A 22,925-nucleotide genomic window follows, 5' to 3' on the forward strand; every position below is an offset into this window, starting at 1 on the left:
GCTGACTAGGACAGCAGGGTTTACCCTGCTTCTTTAGCCCGTAGGGCCCCCAGGAAAGGGGCTCTCCATCTTGATGCACTCTCTGGCTTAGGAGTACCTGGCTGCTTGGTTGGTTTGGATACCTGGTACAGCCCCTGGGGCCACAGAGCCCAAGCTTAAAATACCCACAGACCCAGCTGCCTTTTCTGGGCCACCAGTGCCCATCTTGTCCTGCCTGGGTATCTTGGCCCCAGGGCTGGGCTGGGTGCAGTGCTCCCCCAGGAACTGCTCCTCTGTGGGAGGTCAGGTGCTGAGTGTACACATGCACCTGGGACAGGTACAGCCACTGCCTTAAGGACATTAGGTTTATGAAAAAAATTCTCACAAGCAAGGTAGCCTTAAGGACATTATGGAAAAAACTTCTTACAAGTAAGGTAGCAAAGCACTGGAACAGGTTGGCTGTGGATTCTCCATCTTTGGAAGTTTTTAAGACCTGGCTAGACAAAGCCTTGGCTGGGATGTGTAGTTGGGGATGGTCCTGCTTTGAGCAGAGGGCTGGACTAAATGACCTCTGTAGGTCCCTTCCAACCCTTATTTCTTATGAGTCAATGACATTACCTGTTGCCTACCTGCATCCCAGGGCCCCAGTTCTTGCAGAAACCCAGATCTGCAGCCTGAGTTGGAGCTCATATGTGATCTTCAAATACACATACCAGGCGCATTTCCAGATTGTCTGGGTGGAAACCAGACTGATTCAACCTGTCACTCAGCATTGCTAAGCCGCCGGTTGAAGCACTACAGGGAAATGGCTCCAGTGGTTCTGGTGTAAGATGCAACCCCCGAAGAGTAATATAGCCTATATGATGGCAAATTTGCCCATTGCATGACTATATGTCCAAACCGGAAATATTTGCGTGGCAAATGTGCAAGTCAGGAGAAACAGTAATGTGTAACCTAGCCAGGCCAGTCACATAGCAGAACTAGCAAATTAGGAGCTTTCTAATATTCTTAGTAGCTGCTGAGAACAGTCTGAGAGCTGCTCATGAGCTAACACGTGTTTGCATCAAACTCCAGGAACAGATATGCAAACATTTGGTGCTGTTAAGAAGTGCCAATTAAAAAAAACCAAAAAACCCCCTAAATCCTTCTGCTAAATTATTTCTTGAAAATGGTTCATTCAGCTCTATCTGCAGTCATAACAATAGGAACAGAAAAATTGCAGACAAATTATCATTTTTTTTTGTAAATGAGAATAATTTTTTTTCAAGTTTACCGAAGAGCAGAAGTCTCTTTTCAAATGATTTCTTGCTCAGATTCTAATGACTTCTATTGTCTTTATTTCCTGATACTATTGATGTTGCCTCATGTCAGTGATTTCAATGTTTTCTGCTCATTAGGGCATCTCAATCAGCAGGCAGGTTTCAGTTGCCTTGTTTCTCTGAACCTGACAATAGCAGTGAGACCAAGTCAGAGCGTCAGGGCAACAGCAATGAGCCATAATTATTATCTGTAACACGAGGAATTCATTTGGTCTCGGGGATCGTTTTTCACACTGCTTAATGATTTTTCTCTTCCATTATCCATTTCATCTAGCATGTGTTTTTCCAGTCGCTATTATTGCTGTTGGCTGATGGCACTTTGCTATGATTGCCTTTCACCAACTTCGGACTTGCTTGTCTTGTCTGCTGCAAGTGCCCCTGTATAAAGAGCTGGGATTGATAGGAAATAGTTTCTCAGATACAGGAACAAACTTGTCCTGCGCTGGACTGTCTTGAGTTTTCATTTTAAGGGCCAGATTCTATCCTGGGATCTGTAAGGTCCCTTCCCTAACAACTATGAGACTATCTCCAATAAGGGTGTATCGTTCACTGCACACAGTTCCCATGCACTTTGTACCATATACACCAGCAAAAACATCTGCCTCTTGCCAACTTGGATAATACTATTATATTAACATATCATTTACCACAATGCTAAGGTACAGAAGACCAGTCCAATAAGATTGCAATGCAACAGTCCAATAAGATTGCACATACAAATGCTGCATCTGATTGGTTCCCTCTGACAAGCCTAAAGGTTAACTCTATGGATGCATCTTCACTGCATGGATAATCTGAGCTCATAAGCAAGTTTCAGCCTAACCTCCAATACTCACCACGCAGAAGAAACTTAGACCTGGGCTTCCAGGTAGAACTAGGTGGGAAAGAGTTTTCCTCCTATCCAATGAAACTTTTTGAGATTTCAACATTGTTCCTATTGCTCATTAGGAAAATACTGAGATACTTTGAGGATTTCATAGAAGATCAGAGCAACGCAATAGCCAATAGCTTGATCAGGGACCAGGGTGGTCATGAAGGAGGGTGAGAGACCTATATTCAAGTCTCCGGTCTGAATGGGGCAGGCCAGAGACTAGCATCTGAGACTTATCTTTCCCAGAAGAGTGTTATAATGGCAGGATTAGAGCTTGGTCGCCATATTCATTCATACTGGAAGCACAAATGAAAATCACTCAGGGGCCAATAGTCCTCCAATGTCCTTTCCACAATTCCCACAGAACTCAGTCTGCTGAGAGTTGGACCCAAGTCTTCTTCACTCCATGTCTGGAGCACTAACTGGTCATCCTTGTGCCACGGCAGCTTCCGCACCACAACAAAATGGTTTTGATAGATCAAAAAATCCTCCAGAAATACAATTCCAGAAAAATAATAGTTAAGACTCAGAAGAGGCTGACGAGTTCTGCACTGGAGACCATTGATGGGGGCAGGATCCTAGAATGACCCAAAGGACCATGGGCTAGACACACCTGAGTGCAGAAAGAGGGAAAATACATGAGCCAGGCATGGCTTTGCTAGGAGTGTGCTTGCACATGGGTAGGCTGACACAGGTGCTCAGACTAGTTTAGCCGGACAATGAAAGACAGAGCCTGTGTGCACAAGAAGTGAAGCAGAAGCAAAGAGAAATGGAGAAAATATAATGGGAAGAATGATATTTCAGTCGGGTTGGCAAGCGAGTCAATTGACCTTTCAAATCTTGTCAATAGATGACATCTTTTTTGGTTAAAGATTACAGTAATTTTCCAAAAAAACTACCTTTTTTATAGTTTTCTTGACATAAATATGATTTTTAATTGTTTTTTGACACATTTCTTAATGCAGTATTGCCAGCCTAATGCAAAAAACCATGAGAGCTGGCAACACCATTAATGGAAAATTTGTGCTTTTTCTGTGTGTTATTTGCAACCTATTGGCATTTTTTAAATGTTTTTGACTGACATTTGACCAATCTATTGACTGTACTTTATTTGACTGATCAAATACCCAACCCTGCATTTTAGTGTCACAGGCACTGAACTGTGACCAAGTCAACACTAGACATTTTTGCCCAGATAGCAATAGCAAAAGTACCAGTGAAGCCACGGTTAGATACCATTATGCTGCCATAACGGTGCTTTCCCCTGTTGATACAACCATGGTTGAACTCCTCTTTTAGACAAAATAAACTGCTGTGTTTGGATCCTGATGTGCTCCTTTGTTCTCTGTAAGCCGCTGCATTCATTCTTCATTCTGTCTGTCATGCTGCCTGGGCACAGTATCCTCGTAGGTTATCCCTTGATGGAAATGAGGTCTTGCAGCCAAGCTTACTCCTCCCAGATTTTCTAGGGCCAAGCAGACCCTTTTCCAGTGCACCAGTCTTGCAGGAACTCAGGATAACCAGTTATCCATTACAATCCATGGGATAGGTGAAGCAAACACACACACAGAGTTTTGGAAAGGTTCATCCATCTTCACTCCAGCCAGCACAAGACGTGCAGATCTAGTCAAAAGAAGAAACACCCCAGCATGCATTGTTCTGTCGCAATTTCCTCCACACTCTTGAGCATTATTTTGGCTTAGGTCAGAGTCCTCTAATAAGTCCATGGTCTTTGTCCTCTGATTCAGTCTCTCTGCACCCAGTTTACCCTGTCTCCTTCTTCCTCAACTAGTCCTATACCAGACTTATCTGCTAAAAAAAGCATCCCCTACTATTCTTCTTTCCATGCTTCTGGTGCCTCTGAATTTCCTCCCGGAGACTCCAGACTTTATGTTTTTAAAAGTTTCCATCAACACCTGCTACCTTTTCCCCCTAACTTTATAGAAATTAGACTCCTGTAGCCCATGCCGCCTGCACAGAGATTGGAGATGCCTGGTTTTCTCCCTAGCTTTGTCCATTCTCTCTTTCCAAGGTACCTGCATATTAATCAAAGATATCCGAGTTAGCAAGTCTCCTTTATTAATCTTGTGCTACCAAGTCTTGGGATTTCAATCCTACTCAGCAGTTACAAAAACAAACAAACCGTGAGAAGGTGACTGGCCACACCTTCAGGAGAGCTGGCTGTCCAACACACCCAAAGTCAAACCATTCTCAATATCAACCAGAACTCAGGCAGATGACCCTAATCATCATTCAGGGAGAATACCCTCCCCTTATTTCTTTACTGAACTGGTATAAAGCTTTACCGACAAAAATAAAGCTCTTGGCATAAGCAAACTATGGAGGTTCATGAGTAGAAGCTGCAATGGGAGAACTTTGCTAGCACAGGCCTCATCTAAGCCCTGAAAGATCTCGTCTCACCTGACATACCTAGGACCGGCTGTTTCATGTTTTCCCACCTGAAAAATGCAGGTGATAATATATCCCACCATTTCCATTGTGCGTTTGCAGAGCACAGCTCAAGATGATCTTGAGTTGCAGAGGAAAACAGATGGTTGGGATCCTACCTCTGTTATCGAGGAGTTGGGAGCTGAAAGGTGCCCCTTCAGTGATCTTTTAACAGTAGCTTATTAAAAAGTTAAGGCATATAAATCATAAGTGATGCTTGTGAATAATGTTTGGATGGAAATAGCAATCTAGGTAGAAATAGGCTGACAATTCACTTCATAGAATCATAGAATTAATGAGTCGGAAGAGACCTAGACAGATCATCTAGTCTGACCCCCTGCCATGGGCAGGAAGGAGCACTGGGGGTGGCAGGGGTCATAAGACCCCAGCCAGGTGCTTATCCAGTCTCCTCTTGAAGATCATTTCAGCTTGGATGCACACCTTGCTAGGGTTATGTGACCTCAGCAGTCTTTCCTGTCCAGGGCAGGGGCCCGGAGTGGATGATCTCATGAGGTCCCTTCCAAGGCTAAACTTCTGTGAATCTGTGAACCTGCCCTTGCTCAACTGGGTGATTAGCTGTTGATTGTAGTAGGACTCTGATTTCACCCTTGACATCACTTTTCCTTTGGGAAGCTTTGGTTTTGGAGGGTAGGGAAAAATTCTATCTCTAGTGTTCACCCTGAAACAGAAGGGCAAGCACTGAATTTGAAATTAATTTGCTGAAATGAAAATAAGCCGTGGGTTTGTCAACTGGAAACCCAGTCTCTGCTTTATTCATTTAAATACTTATCTATTTATTTTAACTTCCCCAGGTAATCAGAGGTCTCTTGGTGATAGATCTCTCTAGGCTCCAGTCAGCAACTGGCTCAGCTCTCTGATATGCAGGACCTCCATCTAGCCCAGGAGGTGCACAGCCCCACCAGGGGAGATGCCTTTTTGGACCTGGTGCTGACCACAGGTGATGACCTGGTTAGGGGGCTGTGGTTGCTTGACCATCTGGGCGACAGTGATCATTGCCTGCTGGGATTCACCATCCAGTGCAAGGTGGCAAAGGCCTACAGCAAGGCATCAGCCCTAGATTTCAGGAGGGCGGACTTCAATGAGCTAAGGAGAATAGTGGGGGAAGCACTGAAGTCCTGGAGGAGAGGGCAGCCAAGTGTCCAAGAAGAGTGGTCGCCAATCAAGGAGAAGATTCTCCAAGCCCAAAGGGTGGTAATTCCAACACGGATCAAAGGGAGCAGGAGGGCACAAAAGCCCCCATGGCTCACTAAAAGCATCTGGGAATGTCTCCTAGCTAAAAGGGAGGTGCACACCCAATGGCAAGGAGGGGCCATCACCAGGGAGGACTATACCTTGGTTGCTGGAGGATGCAGGGGGCCGGTCAGGAAGGCCAAGGCAGAAATGGAACTGGGACTAGCTTTCCGGATCAAGGACAACAAGAAGTCCTTTTTTAAATACATAGGGGGCAAAAAGAAGGTACCAGGTAAAGTGGGGCCCCTGCAAGACACGCTAGGAAATTTGGTCATCACACCAGATGACAAAGCTAATCTATATAACAACTTCTTTGCCTCCATTTTCCTCAGCAGGAACCAGATCGACACCCCCACCAGCCCCCCTCAGGCCCCAGGGGAGGCGCACCCAGGCCAAGGGTCAGGGAGGATCTAGTCAGGGAATGTCTGGAGGGACTGGACATATTGAAATCAGCTGGTCCAGATGATCTCCACCTCAGAGTGCTGAGGGAATTAGCTGAGGTCATTGCGGGACCCCTGGCATGGCTGTACGAGCACTCGTGGTGCTCTGGTGTGGGGCCAGAGGACTGGAAGAGGGCCAATGTTGTTCCCATCTTCAAAAAAGGGAGGAAGGAGGACCTGGGAAGCTATAGGCCAGTTAGTCTTACCTCGGTCCTGGTTAAGATTTTTAAGAAAATTATTCTGGCACATGTCCACGTGGGGCCAGCAGGGGAGATTATGCTTAGGGGCAACCAACACGGGTTCATCGGAGGCAAGTCCTGTCAGACCAACCTGGTGGCCTTCTACGACCAGGTCACCAAATCCTTAGACACAGGGATAGCAGTGGACATCATCTTCCTGGACTTTTGGAAGGCCTTCAACACTGTCTCTCACCCCGTTCTTATTAAGAAACTGGGGGACTGTGGTGTTGACACCTACACAGTCAAATGGGTCACCAACTTGCTGGAGGGCCACACCCAGAGAGTGGTAGTGGATGGGTCATTTTCGACCTGGAGGGAGGTGGGCAGTAGGGTCCCCCAGGGCTCGGTTCTCAGGCCCGCACTGTTCAACATCTTCATCAGCGACTTGGACGACGGGTTAAAAAGCACCCCGTTCAAATTCACAGATGACACTAAGATGTGGGGGGATGTGGGAATGCTAGAAGGAAGGAATAGGCTACAATAGGAACTATACAGGTTACGGGGTAGGTGGATGAGAGTAGGATGGGATTCAAAACTGACAAGTGCAAGGTGCTGCACCTGGGGAGGAAGAACCAGCACCATACCTACAGGCTGGGGAACTCCCTTCTCGTCAGTGCAGAGGCAGAAAAGGATCTTGGAGTCATCACTGATGCCAAGATGAACATGGGCCGGCAGTGTGGGGATGGGGTTAGGAAGGCCAACCGCACCTTGTCGTGCATCCACAGGTGCATCTCAAGCAGATCCAAGGAGGCAATACTCCCCCTCTATATGGCACTGGTCAGGCCGCAGTTGGAGTGCTGTGTCCAGTTCTGGGCATCGCACTTCAGGAGGGATGTGGACAACATGGAGAGGGTCCAGAGGAGGCCACTCGTATGATCAGGGGACAGCAGGGCAGGCCCTACGAGGAGAGACAACGGGACCTGAACCTGTTCAGCCTCCAGAAGAGGAGGAGGAGGGGGGATCTAGTGGCCTGTTACAAACTAGTCAGAGGGGACCAGCAGGCATTGGGGGAGTCCCTGCTCCCCCGCACATGACCAGGAATGACTAGAAATAATGGTCACAGGCTGGTAGAGGGTAAATTCAGATTAGACATCAGGAGGCGCGACTTCACAGTCAGGGCGGCTAGGATCTGGAACCAACTTCCAAGAGAAGTGGTGCAGGCTCCTACTCTGGGGGTCTTTAAGACAAGGCTAGACAATCACCTTGCTGGGGTTGTTTGACTCCAATACTCTTTCCTGCCATGGCAGGGGGTCAGACTTGATGATCTGCTCAGGTCTCTTCCGACCCTACCATCTGTGAAACTATGAAACTATATACGTGGACACTTTGGTTGGACTCCGTGACAATCATATCCCCATAGTTTTCCCCTTCCCTGCACAAATAATTATGGCAAGGAGAGGCAGATTCATTGCCCCCTCAGCTGTTCTTCAATACCATGAGATCTATGTGGCCCATGACTGATGTTTTAATCTTAGAAATATCTTTGTTCTCATAGAGGCATCACTAGCAGATGATATAAGAACAAATACTCCCCATTCATACCAACAGGCTTTGGGCTGTAATACTCTCAGCTCTATTTTTGTATGCTTTGCTCCTGTATTGTAGATCAAGATTAATTTTTAATTATTAATGTATTTAACAAAGCATGCATTGCTGGCAGAAGGCATATTACAGTGTATTTCCCCATCAAATACTGTTGAATGCTTTATAGAAATATTTGTGTTTTCTTTTCTACTGTATTTCCCCAACTTTGTGCATTTGTTTCTCTTCAGCTAAACCTTAGATCGTTTTCTACTTACACATTGAATTTTGAACCCTATTCTAAAAGGTTATAACCCAAACTCAACTGCACCATTCAATGGGCAAATAGTATTTGCACCACTCAAATGAGCAGTGTAATTTATTGTAAATCCTAGCGCCCTTGGGAAGCCAGAAAAATAATGGAAGTGGCAGTCTCTTCCACCTTCCCAGTCACATAGTGGTTAGTAAACTTGCCCAAGGTGTACAGCACCAGGTTTTAGGCCCTCCTGAGCCAGGAGGGAGGTTCATGGACAGCCCACTGGCCAGCACGGTGCCCTAGTCACTAGACTATTGGCTGGGCAGGGTGAAGAGCACTTTCCACCCTACCTGGCTTATAAGGAGTCAGAAGGAAGGTAAACCAGAGGGCACATGGCTCAGTAAGATGGGTTCTGCCATGGAAGTGCAAGAGCCCTTGGATTTTGGACTCTGCTTCTGCCCCCACTGGTGTTTTTTGATAATCATTGGATAAAATGGATAGACCACTGTGAACCATCTTCTGCCCCATTGGGGCATGGCCAGGAGCCAGAAGCAAGGGCATTCCCTACTTTAATGTGGCCCCATATATCATTCTCTCTTTTCTATCCAGTGGCCCAGCTTCAAGACCAGGGTGGAGGGTTCCCTTGGAGATGCCCGGCCTTGAAGCTGATAGTTATGGCGCTTGCTGGGAAGTGGAAGATGAAGTTTCATTTCTACTCTTGGACAAGTGCCCTAACTACTCACTTATTGGGCCGGTAGTTCTCCATCAAACAGATACTATTGCTGTTTTTTCTGCATCTAATATTTCAGGGACTGACACTGAGCTTATGCTTTTCCCTGGATAAGTAGGTTCGCAACACAGCATACGTTGCTGATGCCTTTGAACATGCTCTGAAGGGCAAGGGGTGCTGTACAGGGGAGAGCAGGACCTGGCATCTCTATCAGGGGCCAGAAATGCCACTTACCTTCACACAGGGGAGTTGGATGTGACCTCCTGGGTATAACCCCCAAACACACCTCAACTTGGAGTTGCCATTATAATTGCTTACTGAAGCCTGTATACAACTAATAGCTCATAGTTAGCTTACCCTGTGCATGCTTATTCCTTAGACCTGGTGAAGGGCACCTTGTGAATAGAAGATTGGGTAAAATCTTTCCCAAATATCTTCCAATAAAGGATTCCAAAAAAACCTTTGCCTCAGACACTTCCTAGACCATCCCATCCACAAAGACGCTCCAACCCTATGCCAATGGTTCATAGATTCATAGCTGTAGGGTCAGAAGGGACCTTGTAGATCTTCTAGTCCGATCCCCTGCTGTGGGCAGGAGAGAAAACTGGGCTCAAATGACCCCAGCCAGGTAAACATCGAGCCTCCTCTTAAAGACCCCCAGGGTAGAAGCCAGCACTACTTCCCTTGGAAGTTGGTTCCAGATTCTAGCCGCCCTGACTGTGAAGTAGCGCCTCCTGATGTCTAGTCTAAACCTACTGTCTAACAACTTATGGCCATTAGTCCTTGTTGCTCCGGGAGGCACTCGGAGGAACGAGGTCTCTCCCAAACCCTGCTGGTTCCCCCTAGTAAGTTTATAGACAGCCACCAGATCCCCTCTCAGCCTTCTCTTGTGGAGGCTGAACAGGTTCAGGTCCCGTCGTCTCTCCTCGTAGGGCCTGCCCTGCTGCCCCCTAATCATGCGAGTGGCCTCCTCTGGACCCTCTCCATGTTGTCCACATCCCTCCTGAAGTGCGGCGCCCAGAACTGGATGCAGTACTCCAGCTGTGGCCTTACCAGTGCCGCATAGAGGGGGAGGATCGCCTCCCTGGACCTGCTCGAGATGCATCTGTGGATGCACGACAAGGTACAATTAGCTCTACTGACTGTGTTCTAGCATTGTCAGCCCACGTTCATTTTGGCATCAATAGTGACTCCAAGATCTCTTTGTCACTGTGCATTTGAGAAGGGAGTTCCCCAGCCTGTAGATCTGCTGCTGGTTCCTACTGCCCAAGTGCAGCACCCTGCACTTGTTAATATTGAATCCCATCCTATTCTCACTTGTCCAACCCTGTAACCTGTCCAGGTCCTGCTGTAAGCTGTCCTTCCCTTCTAGCATGCCCACCTCACCCCAAATCTTGGTGTCATCTATGAATTTGAACAGGGTGCTTTTCATACCCCTGTCCAAGTCACTGATGAAGATGTTGAACAGTACAGACCCAAGGACCAAGCCCTGGGGGACCCCACTGCCCACATCCCTCCAGGTCAAAAATGACCCGTCCACCACCACTCTCTGAGCGCGACCCCTCAGCCAATTTGTGACCCATCTGACCATGTAGGCATCAATGCCACAGTCACCTAGCTTTTTAATGAGAATGGGATGGGAGACGGTGTCGAAAGCCTTCCTGTAGTTCAGAAAGACTACGTCCACCGCAACACCTGCATCCAGTGATATTGTGACCTGATTGTAGAAGGCAATCAGGTTGGTCTGACAGGACCTGCCCCTAATGAAACCATGCCGGTTGCCCTTGAGTGCGCAAATGCTTTGCCCAGCAGGCCAGCTGGGCAGTGCCATGACAGTCTGCAAGTCAGATCTGGATGATGGTCCTGATCTAGTGTCCAGGGCAAGTGTTGTAGGGACCCATCTGGCTACCTTAAGAGTGGGGATGGGGGGAGGGGTGCAACCCGGCCCCTATCCCACTGTGCGATGGAAGGGGGTTTGGCTTGGCATGGAGGGAGGGGTGTGGCCCAGCTCTAATCCAGCCACACAGGGGCATGGCTGGCTCTGATCTGCCATGCAGGGCATGGGAATTTGGCAGAGGGAAGGGGTGGCAGTTTTAACCCGACAGGCTGGATGCCATGCCTCCATGGGCTCGATTTGGCCTGTGGGCCAGAAATTGAACACCTCTGCTATACATAGCTGTGTATTTTCAACACACAGTATTTCCTCAGGTTTATGCAACTCTGCATGGAGAATCAAATGGGGGCACTCTCTTGGACACACAGTTTTACAAGCACTCTCTCATCAATGTACAAATGACCTAGTTTACTAGTTCAAAGCTGAGGTGCGCAGGCAACCCAGTATATTCCTGTGATTATTTAGGACCATGATTTAGTATGAGGAAATGACATAGCATTTTCAGATTCAACGGATGGGACCAAAACCCCTCCCCTGCTTGTGCATGCTGGCACATGACACCCTATGCACAAATAAGGTAAAGCTGGTACGTTATCCCTATTGTTTATGACTTATATGACTGTATTTGCCATAGGCCTCAGCCAGAGAGCATTGTATGATTATCCAGGAAGTCCCAATAAAGAGCTGGCTTTAGCACTGATTGGAACAGATGGATGAGCTTGTACTAATGCCCACACAAAGGATCTGTGTTCAGTTCCTGACTCTACTTCAGACTCAGCCAAGTAGCCTCTGTGGGCCTCAGTTCTGCATCCAAAAAAGGTGGCTAATAATGCTTCCTTAGACTGGCCTATTTGAAGAGTAATCCCTCGGGTCTCACCCTATCTGTACGTACACACCTTAGCATCTGAGGCAGAAATAATACCTTCTGGTAGAGAGGCGTCTCAGTAGGCAGATCCCTTATTCAGCCAAGCTTCCTTAGGACTTCAGAAGACTTACTCACTTTTGCATTGGAGGTCCCTTAGATGCACAACCCATGGTTGGCTACCCCTCTTTCAGGTACCAACATTTCAGGGACCTTTATCCCAGGCACTCATGCTAGCTGCTTTAACACTGGACAAAGACAGTTTCTTGAACGTTGGAAAAGTTGTCTCTCTTTTCTGCCTGTGTTGCCCTCACAATCATCTCAGCTTCTTCTGACCCAGGGTTTTGCTGTCCATGTAGGAAAACACTAATTTGCACCAGACACTTGGACCAGTCGACTGATAACTGTCCAGGCTTTAGCCATGAGACAACCAATACCCCATTCTGTACATGCCCACTGAGGAAGTTTGACCCTCTGGGGTACCAATACAGTCCACGCTACTTTCTAGCATTTCTAGCCTTCTCTAATTGAGAATTCACATAAGAGGTTAATAAACCAGCTAGAGGGTTTAGTCTGCTAATTCAGTCAGCAGTGGACCATGCACTCAGCCCAGCGGGTCTCTGATTCAGACCTTGCCGATGGCTTGAGTGGAGCTGGCTACACCCACTGCTGCTCTAGCTGAGTTAAGTGCCAATTATTTCCCTTGATGCATCTGGTGTACTGCAGGATAGACGGAAGCAGGCACTGAGATACACTGGAATGTGAATGTCCCTTCAAAGAGTGCTTTCCCCAGCATCTCTATTTGCTTTTGCAAAGGGTGACATGCAGCTGGCTGGTAGTAATACAATCTTAACACAAGAACCGAACGCAGCGGGTGCCGCGTGCTGCCAAAGAAAACACAGAGAACAGCTATTCCCACTGAAGTGACAGTTACCTAAAAACAGCTAATCTACTAAAATTAACTGCACCCAGCTTGGGTTTTCAATGCTACAGTGACAGCACAACAGAGTCAACAAGTAGCAGGTGATCAAGGGAATAAAAGCAGGTATTTTGTTTTAAATTGTGAGCATCCTAATAACTCTCAATGGGAAAAACTTAAGATCCTTGTTATTTCCTCTTGAAGTATTTAATAAGGGTTACTTTATAACTGCATCCCTGTATTTGGTGACACTGAGTTGATGGGCATTAGCTTGTTGTGTCTTGTAACTGGGATTAGCTGTACGTCTTAAAGATGCACCCTACTTCTACAAGCTGCAGGTGCAATACTGTTCACTGACGTGACAGAACTGAATTATTTCAGGAATCTGTGGGTGAAACTCTATGGCCTGTGCAACGTGGGAGGCCTAACTATATTGATCCTTTGATCCTCAAACTCGGTAGGGTTTGGGTTCAAGATAAAGCCTATCTGAATACACATTGGGGGGGGCGGGTCTTATTCCAGTCCCTTATGGGTGCCTGCCAAGTCAGAGGACTGCCTGGAGTAGAACTCAACTTGCATCCAAAAAAAACTCATGTCAATATTTCATCCCAATTCAGGGCAAAAAGCATTTTCAAAATGCCTAAATAAATGCATTTCTAGTCACCCCTGCATTTGGGATGCAGTAAATGCCTTTCCTTCCAGGCAGCTGTGGCTTTGACTTCCAGCCCTGGCAGGGGTTCCCAGGGAAAGGTGGCAGGTGCTGGAGCTGCATGCTGGTTTGGGGCATGTTGGGTCCTTCCAGGATTTGCCAAGGGAACTGAAATTGCAGGGCATTAAATGTATTGTTTTTGGATAATGAAAAAAAAGCCAACCCACCCTTTCCTTGACAGCATCGGCAGAGGATGGTCTGCTTGGCCAACTTCATTAGATTTCAGTTTGTGGTCCTTATTTTTAAGTAATACCATGCTTTATTTGGAAAATACGTTGTTGTTAATTTTTTAAATGTAGCCTTAGGTGCAGGACGGATGCGAAATATGAACATAATGTGAAACGGCAGCGGAGATATTGTTGCGCTTGGGGTCTCATTTGAATCCTGCTCCCCCCAGAGGTGGCACAGTCACCCACCCTGGTGATCTTCAATAAGTGGTTTGATGCCCACCTTGATGGGGTCTTTGCTGCCCAAATGCAGGGAGGGCTGGACCCGAAGATCTGTCAGGTCCCTTCCAGCCTCTAGCACCTATGACATAACTATGAAATGTTTAATGGGAGAGAAATTCCCAATCTATTCATACCCCTTTTCTGATTTGAACTTGGGAGCGTCAGAGTGGGTCGCCTCTCTCTCACACTTGGGACGTGCTTGTAAAGTTGAGCTGAACAACTCTGTGAGCCTGGAAGGAATGGCAATAAAAGAAAAGAAGAGCAAGGCCTGCACCTTTTCCACCCCCAGTAGCCAACTGCTTCATTAAAAGAAAATAACCTCTGTTGCAAGGTGCCTGCCATGACGAATGAGGTAGATATCAGCAGTAATTATGAGTTGGTGTCTACTTAGTGAACTGTTATTTTTCTTTTCTTGAGGCAAACATCCCTTCATCCAAGGTCAAATCCCCCCAATGTTTTTATTTTCTGGCAACAAGGATAATACCCTGTCTCCCCCTGTGAGCCTGCACAGACAACTTGCTAGTGTCACTTAGCTCAGGAGCCTTCTGAAAAGCAGGGGTGGGAAGCAACTAGAAAAAAAAAGGACTTTTAAATTCAGAAGAGAACAACATGTCAAAATTCCTTAAACCATGATAAATGTACCAAAAGCATCCAGCTCTTTCTCGGCAGTGGTGAGTGATAGTGATTTATGACTGGAGATTTTTCTTAAGCAAGTGGTTTTCAGAGAAAAAAAAAAGAAAGGTCACTGCAACTTAGGCCTTACATAGCTTATCTTGTTCTCTGCAGTCTGCTATTCCCTTTGAACTAGTCAGTGTGAGATGAGTGTGTCTGCTCTGGGGGAACGGCCATTAATAATCATCATCATCGTCATCATCACCAATGGAGAAAAAAAAATAGACCCACACAAATAGCCAAAAGGATGGTGGCTGTGGGCTCTCTGATACCAGCTTATAGATAAATGTAATGGGTCACAGATGGGAAAAACCAATGCAATCAGGCAAAAACAGCTGATCCCTAAACAAAGCAACAAAGAGCAAATCCAGGAAGCCCAATGGAAAAATGCCAGGAGAGGGCAATCTGCATCGTGTCGAGTAGAGCTGCGGGTCAATCATTTATACTTAGCCACGACCAGACAGCCCCGATGGCATTTTCTGTAGCAGACGAGAGTCTTGGTGGAGGTGCGGGAGTGGAAAAAAACTTTTCCAGCCAGCAGCCCTGTCCTGCTCGCCGCAGATAACAGCATCTGGAGAGCTGCTGTCTCCACGGTGCCTTCCTAGATTGTCTGGCTTGACTTCTGATGACGGCTGCAGGAGGAGATGGGAGGAAAATGTCAGAAGCACTTTGGTGCCATCCTCCTGATTTCTGCAAGGCCTCTGGTTCAGTCCAGAGGGGAGACCCTGTCAACTGAGGCTTTTCAGAAAGCTGTCTAGTACAGCCTGGAGGCTGCCAACACATTTCCAAGGATTGCAACTCCCCACCTTCCCATGTTGCTCAGTCAAAGGGCTCCTGGCTATATCAGAGGAGGACGCTTTGTTAGTGGGAAACTAGTACAGAAGTGTGTGTGTGTGTGTGTATGTTGGGAAATTTAGGGCAAATTACAGAAAATTGGAGATTGCTGGCCTAGGAATGTGGATTCACAGCTTCTGCTGTCCAGCATCTTTTAGGCAATGTTGGACATCTCAAGCACAAAGCAGAATTCAAGCGTTGAGGAGGACAGCACATGGTCATCCAGATAAAGCTGAGTTTTAACTTCATCGGTCCCTTGATGCTATGCTGGCTACCAGAGCAGGGGTGAATCCCACTCCATAGGCAAAGGGGCAGCCCGTAGTCGGTATTAGGGTCCTGTTTTCTACCCTTGGGAACACTGTGAATGCACTGCTCCAAGCTTGCTGAGAAGGAGGAATGGGCAATGCAGAACAGGACAGGCAAGAAACCATAGGATGATTTGAGAGGTCCAGGGAGATGGGCACACCTCACCAAAGGGAGAGTCTTTTATGATAAACTCCAGGAGCAGTGTTTTAGACTTAAGAAAGAAAAAAACCACAGGGCTAAAGCAAGTGGAGAAAAGGAGGGGTTGCCACGAAGAGAACTGATTGCTTTTCTTACACAGGCCTGATCTGGGGAAGGAACTGGGAGCGTTAGCCATGGGGGGACCGGCAATGATGTTCTGAAGGAAAACACAAGGCCACAACATCTGCTAAGGTCCCTTCCAACCCAAATATCTATGAATCTATAAAACATACGCAAGTAACCAGTAAGGATGTAGATCCAGCATTGTTTTGCATTAGAAGCCTGGGATTCCCATTCAAATTAAACTGCACTGAGATTTTGCAGGAAGCACGATCATGATTACATTAGGTTAGATATTAGGAAAAACTTTTCCACTAGGAGGGTGGTGAAGCACTGGGCCAGGTTGCCTAGAGAGGTGGTGGAGTCTCCATCTTCAGAGGTTTTTAAGACCTGGGTAGACAAAGCCTTGGCTGGGATGATGTGGTTGGGGCTAGTCCTGCTTTGAGCAGGGGGTTGGACTACATGTGACCTCCTGAGGTCCCTTCACACCCTCATTTTCTATGATTCTAGGACTGGTTGCATCCAAAAGAGAAGGGAAAAAGGAGGTACATCTTAGATGGGATCAGATCCCCCCAGCGCCGGAGTGGCGACGGCGTGTCTCTTCTCCTGAGGCGTGGATATTGTTTTGGCATTGAACGTGAGTTCATTTGTGCAGCACTCTGCAGCCCTAAGAAAGACAGTCATCTCACCCGAATCGATCCTACCTTAGATGAATACACAAAGAGGCCGGATGACTGGGTTACTAAAGGTGAGAAGCAGAGATGGGTTTAGAGGAAGGATTGCAAGGAGGGAGTGAGCACTTTAGGACAGGTTGCAATGCAAAGTATCTAAGGTGCCAGGAGAAGCAAATGATAAGGCATGAATCTTTCTGTGAAAACTACGTCAAGAGAAGAGTGTAATGGGGCCCGGACCCAGCACTGTGGGGAAAAGTGCACCCGAGCTGCCACTGGCCCAGGACAGCTTCCCACCCCTTTTCAGGAGACAGATGCAGCTGCGCTGTGGCCGCACAGACCAGCCAGAAGCGACAAACAGGCCGGGCTAGGGAAGGGCCCCAGCTGCGGGCAATTGCAAGCCTGGCCATCTAAGCAAGGCAGAAGGGCTCACCCCCACCGGTGTGGGGAGTTAAGAGCATCCAGGAATTGCTGCACAGTGGGCCTCTCTGGTGGGGAAGCAGGCTGCCCCCAGGAAGGATGCATGGACTGCGTGATCTCTGGGCAGGCTTCCCCTCACCCTGGCAGGAGTACTGCTGCCAGCCCGTGCCAGGTCGGGGGTGCTGGAAGCACTGGACCCACCACGCAGAGAGTGGATGCCAGGGACCCTATGCAGCAGGCACAAGGTAAATGCAATCTTTTTTCTTTAATCCTTACTATTGATTTAAGTTAACAGTTATACACTGTGGGCAGGAAGCCCAGGGCCTGGGGAAAAGCTGTAATTCCAGAGGCAAGCCTCAGGCCAGCTGCCTGGGAAGGCCAGGGTCCGGATGGGTGGATCCTCGGCTGACCCTCTGCCGCTGGAGTAACAGGAGTCAGGGAGTAGCCATACACCTGACCCAACCCGCCCAGCAATGCCCCTCCGGGGCCATGACTATTAAATTCAGTAAATTGAGGGAACTGAGAAGCATGTAGGAAGAGGAAGCATATGAAAATTTACAGGGAGAGGCAAAAGAGGCAGGGAGAGATCCAGAGCCAGATTGGGAAGATCAGGGGAGTAGCATGCAGTGGATCTGCCCCCAGATTTTCAATGGCAGAATTTGCCATAAGAAAATGCAGGTTCCTGAAAACCAAACTTTTGCATGGGAGTTCACAGCTTTCCACAAGTGTTGGGCTAGGAGAGCGTTACACCCAAAGGGCTGTAGCTTCCTGGTTTCTTTTCCAGAATGTCAAAACCTCTTGTTACAATTAAGTAAAAATGCTTTCTTTCCTTTAATTGTACTCCTTTCTCTTCCGCTTATGTTCTGCAACTTCTTCTTCTTCCCGTGTCATTGTCATAAACTAGATGTTTTCCAGAATCATGCACTAGCAATAGCTCTTTCCATTGCTGCAGACAGGTCTTCCTCCATATAGGTCTTACCAAGGCATTGGCAAATGAGCAGGTGATCCACGGTCTGTACTTCACCATGCTTGCATGCATTCATGTCATTAGAGTAGCTCCATTTGATCATGTTTGCTTTTGATCTTGGTTTTGATACCAATGAAAGAAAACATTTGAATGGGTCTGGATGGGTGCTTGTCAAAATTTCTGCTCTTTGAAGGCACTTGAAAGGTTGGTGTTTTGTTCTGAAACCAACATCCAGTGTGTCAGGACTCCCTGCAGAACCCCATTTTCTGATTAGTTTTAGGACACACATGCAAACTTGGTGATTGCACCTCGGTATCCCCATGAACTGGGCAATCAGAGTCTAATGTACATTATCTGCACAAAGATGGGTCAAAGGAGCCTACAGCAGCTGTTTGCCCCTGCATCCAAAGTGAGCGACCCTGATTTGCAGGGTTGGTTGGCAAACCCAAGTCCTCTGCCTTGCAAAGCTGCTAGGCTGGAGCCCGTCATATCTGTCTTACTGCATCCTTCTCTGGGCCTTGGCTTGGTTACCTGGTCTGACCTAGTGTCCCTTGGGGCTATGGATCTGGGGTGAGGCCACTACAGTGATCTCGTGAGGCCCCTTCCAACCCTAACTTTCTATAGGGTCAGGAAGAAGGAGCTTAGAGGATCCTGCTAGGTTCTGTGATGTAGCTAGCTGGTAGGACTGGGCTTCATAGTGGGCTTGGGAGCAACCTGAGGTTGACACATGCTCCATCATATTAACTTTGGGAGTTTTTCTTCAGGCCAGAACAACACTACTGCATGCTCCTAGCTGCACGGAGAAGAGCCACAGCTGCAGAGTAGAATCAACTGAAACATTTTCAGTGCATCTTTTTACTGAAAAAGTTTCCACTTTTGGCCACCCCTTCCCCAAACCAACAGATTTTTGGAAGCAGTGGGTTTTTGTTGAAACCCACAACAAAAATTCAAAACAGCTATTATAAAAAATTCTTTTATAGAAAATATCCCTTTTTTCCTCCTACTGCTTCATTTTAAGCGGCTTGAACGTTCAAGAAGCAGAAATGGCTTTTGCTCTTTTTTCTTCCCAATGAAAATAGGGATCACAGTCCCCATTGCCATTGTCTCTTTAGACTGGCCGCATGGATCTGAAAATGACTTTTTGAAGAGTAAAAGAAATCATTTAGCTCCCCAAAGGGCTGGTGTTAGTGCTGCTGCTGCTGCTGCTCAGCTAGTGCAATGAGGTGGGGAGTGACATCTTTGGGACTGCAGGTGGTAATAATACACAGCTCTTAGATATCTGTCTTTATTCTTTATCAACGGATCTCAAAGGACTATAAAAAAGAAGCAAGTATTATCTCCACTTTGCAGATGGGGAAACTGAGGCACGGAGAGGTGACACGGTCCCTTATCAAGCCATTGGCAAAGCCAGGAAAGGAACTGACTCTATGCTTCTGATTCTAGCTACTAGACGGCCGTTGTGCATATATATGGGTCATTTCACTGCCATCAGACTAAAGAGAGTCTTTCCCCCGTGCCCGTCTCTAGGCATCCAGCCGTAATCAGGTCCTTCCAGGACTGAAACAAACTGAAACAGCCCTTCCTGCTCCAAATGCCAGTTTGAGAGTGAACGCGAAAATCAAAATGAGCTCATCCATTAGCATTTCTGAAAGGGGAATATTGCTGTGCAAGTATGAATCAGTTTGTTTGGGTTTAAATGGTTAATTACTGACATTACTGTCCACTTAGCTGCATTAGGGGAAAAAAATGTAACAACTCTCCCTGCCAGAAGGCTGCTTCACATAATGTATTGCTGTGTTGATGGGTTTAAATAGCTTACAAATATTGATGGGGACAGAAAAGAGAAGGGGAAAAAAAACCCCAGAAGGCTCTCGAATGGCATATAAAAATAGCACAGGCGGCAGAGCTGCTCCAGTGGGAATTGAACTCCTGTCCTCAGAAGCTCTCCTAGTGATGTTTTTAAATTACTGGGACAATTTAAGTAAGAGCTGAAGCGCAAGTGAAATAGCCAGTCCCTTTATCTTCCACACCCATGTTTCTCCCCCTGGGTCAGGACTGATGGGAGAATCAGTTGATCAGCAACTCATCCTGGCAACTTGGGCATGCGAGGAGCTCTGATATAAAGACAAAAGGCAGCATCTGTCTGGTTGAACATGTCTGCTGTGTGGCTGCTTTGGGGATGAGTTTGTGAATTCCTACAACAGACTTGGAGATGTCTAAAAAGCCTGAAAGCCCCAATGAACACAAATGGAGGCCGATATGTAGGTATGTGGCCTCAACTCAGCCAAAAGTGTCCTTAACTACTCACATGATGAGTCTCGGTGAGCTTCTGGGTGGGGTGGATTTGGGGAGATGCACACAAGCAGGATGCAGTGTGTAGGCTTACAGGGCATTGGCTTGGGAATCAAGTGAGCTGGGGTTGATCTCAGCCTTTCCATTGATTGACAGGTTGTGGGATCTAGTGCCAATGACATCTCTTCTTTGTGCCTTTGTCTCCCATCTAATGCTTAACTATCTATGCCAGGGGTGGGCAATCATTTGGGCTTGCAGGCCACGTAGTGAGTTCTGCAGAGCTATGGGAGGGCAGGTCAGCACCCTCCCTCCCCTTACCATGCAACAGCTGACCAAAATTGCCTATGAAGGATGCGGCTGCAGGCAGATGGGGAGCAGTGTTTGGGACTAGGACAGTTGGGTGAGGGTGGGGTCACGGGTGGTGACAGTGTGGGGCCGGGGTCTGGAGCAGGGCTGTAATCCATTGCCTGCATGGCCCTGCGATGGGCACAGGTTGCATAGGCAATGGTGTGAAGGGAGTGGATTGTAGCTCCGCCCTGGGCCCTAGTCACATACTATCACCGCCCCAAGATCCCAAGTTTCAGTATATGAAATGATGAATCCCAGCCCTGGGATGCAGCTCCCTTCCTGCCTGCAGCCCCATCCCATCTGCCTGGCCATGCATCCTGCCCACATGGCTCCAGGCCAGTCTCTGCAGAGACCCTGGGATTGAGGGGAAGTGGGAGAACTGCGATCCACTCCTTATATGTCCCTGCCCATGGAATCAGCACCTGTTGCAGGGCCATGCTCTTCCCCAGGCCCTGGCCCTGCGCTGTCACTGCCCCAAGATCCCAGGGTCTCCCCAGCCCTGCCCACCTATCTTGCTCCTGGATGCTGTCACGCCCCGATGACTGGCATACCCCTGACCTGTGAGCCTTGGTCGGCACAACTGGCTGGGTGTGGGTGGGATAGGTGGTCGGACAGGTGGGTAGTAGCGGCGAGTCAGAGTCAGGAGATTTAAAGCGTATTGGTTGCACAGAAAGTTTATTTTATTTACGCTACAGATAGTTGCAGCGTAGGAAGGGAAGTTGTGGTCGAGGCGCAGGAAAAGAACTTGTGGTCCCAGTGTTGGAAGAGAGGTTGATTTATTTAGCACAGCATGCAGAGGTTTTTCTACCCAGGTTACAAACTATTTGGTGCGGATTTTAAGTAAAGCATACAAGTTACTTTGGTCCTTAGACCTCCGAGAGCTCTTTACAAGAAGGATGGATGAGCCGGCAGAACAAATACACCTGAAAACTTTTAATGGCGGCAGGGAGAGGTCAGCGACTGGCCAAATCGCTGACTTAACCACTTGGGCACGTACGGAGCTCTCCACCAAAGGCGGAAATCTTTCCAAAGTTATAGTCTGCAGGGTGGCCTATCACCGCACGCCAGGCATGAATAAATGAATAATTAAAGGATTGCCTATCCTTGTCTGCTCAGGTTTCATGCCAGCTTGGCCGTATAAGACTGTGCATGTGTTTTGCATTTAAGCTATGGGGGAGGGTTTGTAATGATGCAGAACTATAATTACAAAGTATGTTGCGTTAGCCTTTGACCTTTTGCCATCGGCATCTGAGATCAAAGATTTTTCTTTGACAGATGCCACTCTTCACCTGCTTGCCCAGTGGGGTAGGTCTGGCAGCAGCAGTTGGAAGGAGATGCCGCTACCAGGAAATGGAGTTCAGCCGTTGTGCTGCTCCAGCCCTGCAGTGTGTCCTGGAGTGTTGGGACTAGCCATACACGCCATGGCCCAGGCTGTCCCCTGTGTCTGGGCTGGGTGGGACTGAGAGACTCACCATGGGTCAAACAAAATCCCTCCATGGGCCAAATCTGGCTACAAGCTGTATTTTGCTCACCCCTGATCTATACAGTCATCTCACTGTAGCTGGGAGTGTCTCTTCAGTTGAATGGAGTCACAGTCTCCAAGATGCTGAAATAATAGGCACGCTGCATGGCCTAAAGATCACCTCTCTCTCAGGCTGCAAATAGCCATTCTGGGTGCCTGTACACAAGTGCAGAGGCCATTCCATCGCACTGTAATTACAGCCCATCAGAACAGACTCAATTAATTGAGTCTGCTGGAGCTTGGTAATTACTGTGCTCCAGCAGCCTCCTGAGTCTCATGTATCAGTGTCTCCACACTTCAAAATGGCAGTGAAGCACTTGAACTAAGGCTCATCAAATGACCTTTAGTTCAAGCACCCCATGCCGACATTTTGAAGTGTGGGGGTGCTAATACACAAAATGCTATGGCACTTAAATTAGAGATGCTTTTGGAGCTGCTCTAATTAAAGCATTTTCCCTCCCTTACCTCCAGAGTACATATAAAAGTGGTCTAAGTTTGTCCCAGGGGAAATTATTTTGTCCTGGGATCCTACAGACCTATCAGCCCATTATCCTGCTTCAAGTATCTGTGAAGTATATGACATAAAATGTGCTATCACTCCCTGTCACACCTCTCCCAGGACATCATGGTATGTCTGTAAGGATACTGCAGATCATTTCAGAGACAAATCTGTTGCTCTGTATACTTTCACTGGCCACTACTGGCAGAAGAGCAGCAGTGCAGTTTGGAAGCACTACACATGTAAATG

This window comes from Crocodylus siamensis, chromosome 3, assembly GCF_052110815.1.
Source record: "Crocodylus siamensis isolate JL-2025a chromosome 3, ASM5211081v1, whole genome shotgun sequence".
Lineage (NCBI taxonomy): Eukaryota > Metazoa > Chordata > Crocodylia > Crocodylidae > Crocodylus > Crocodylus siamensis.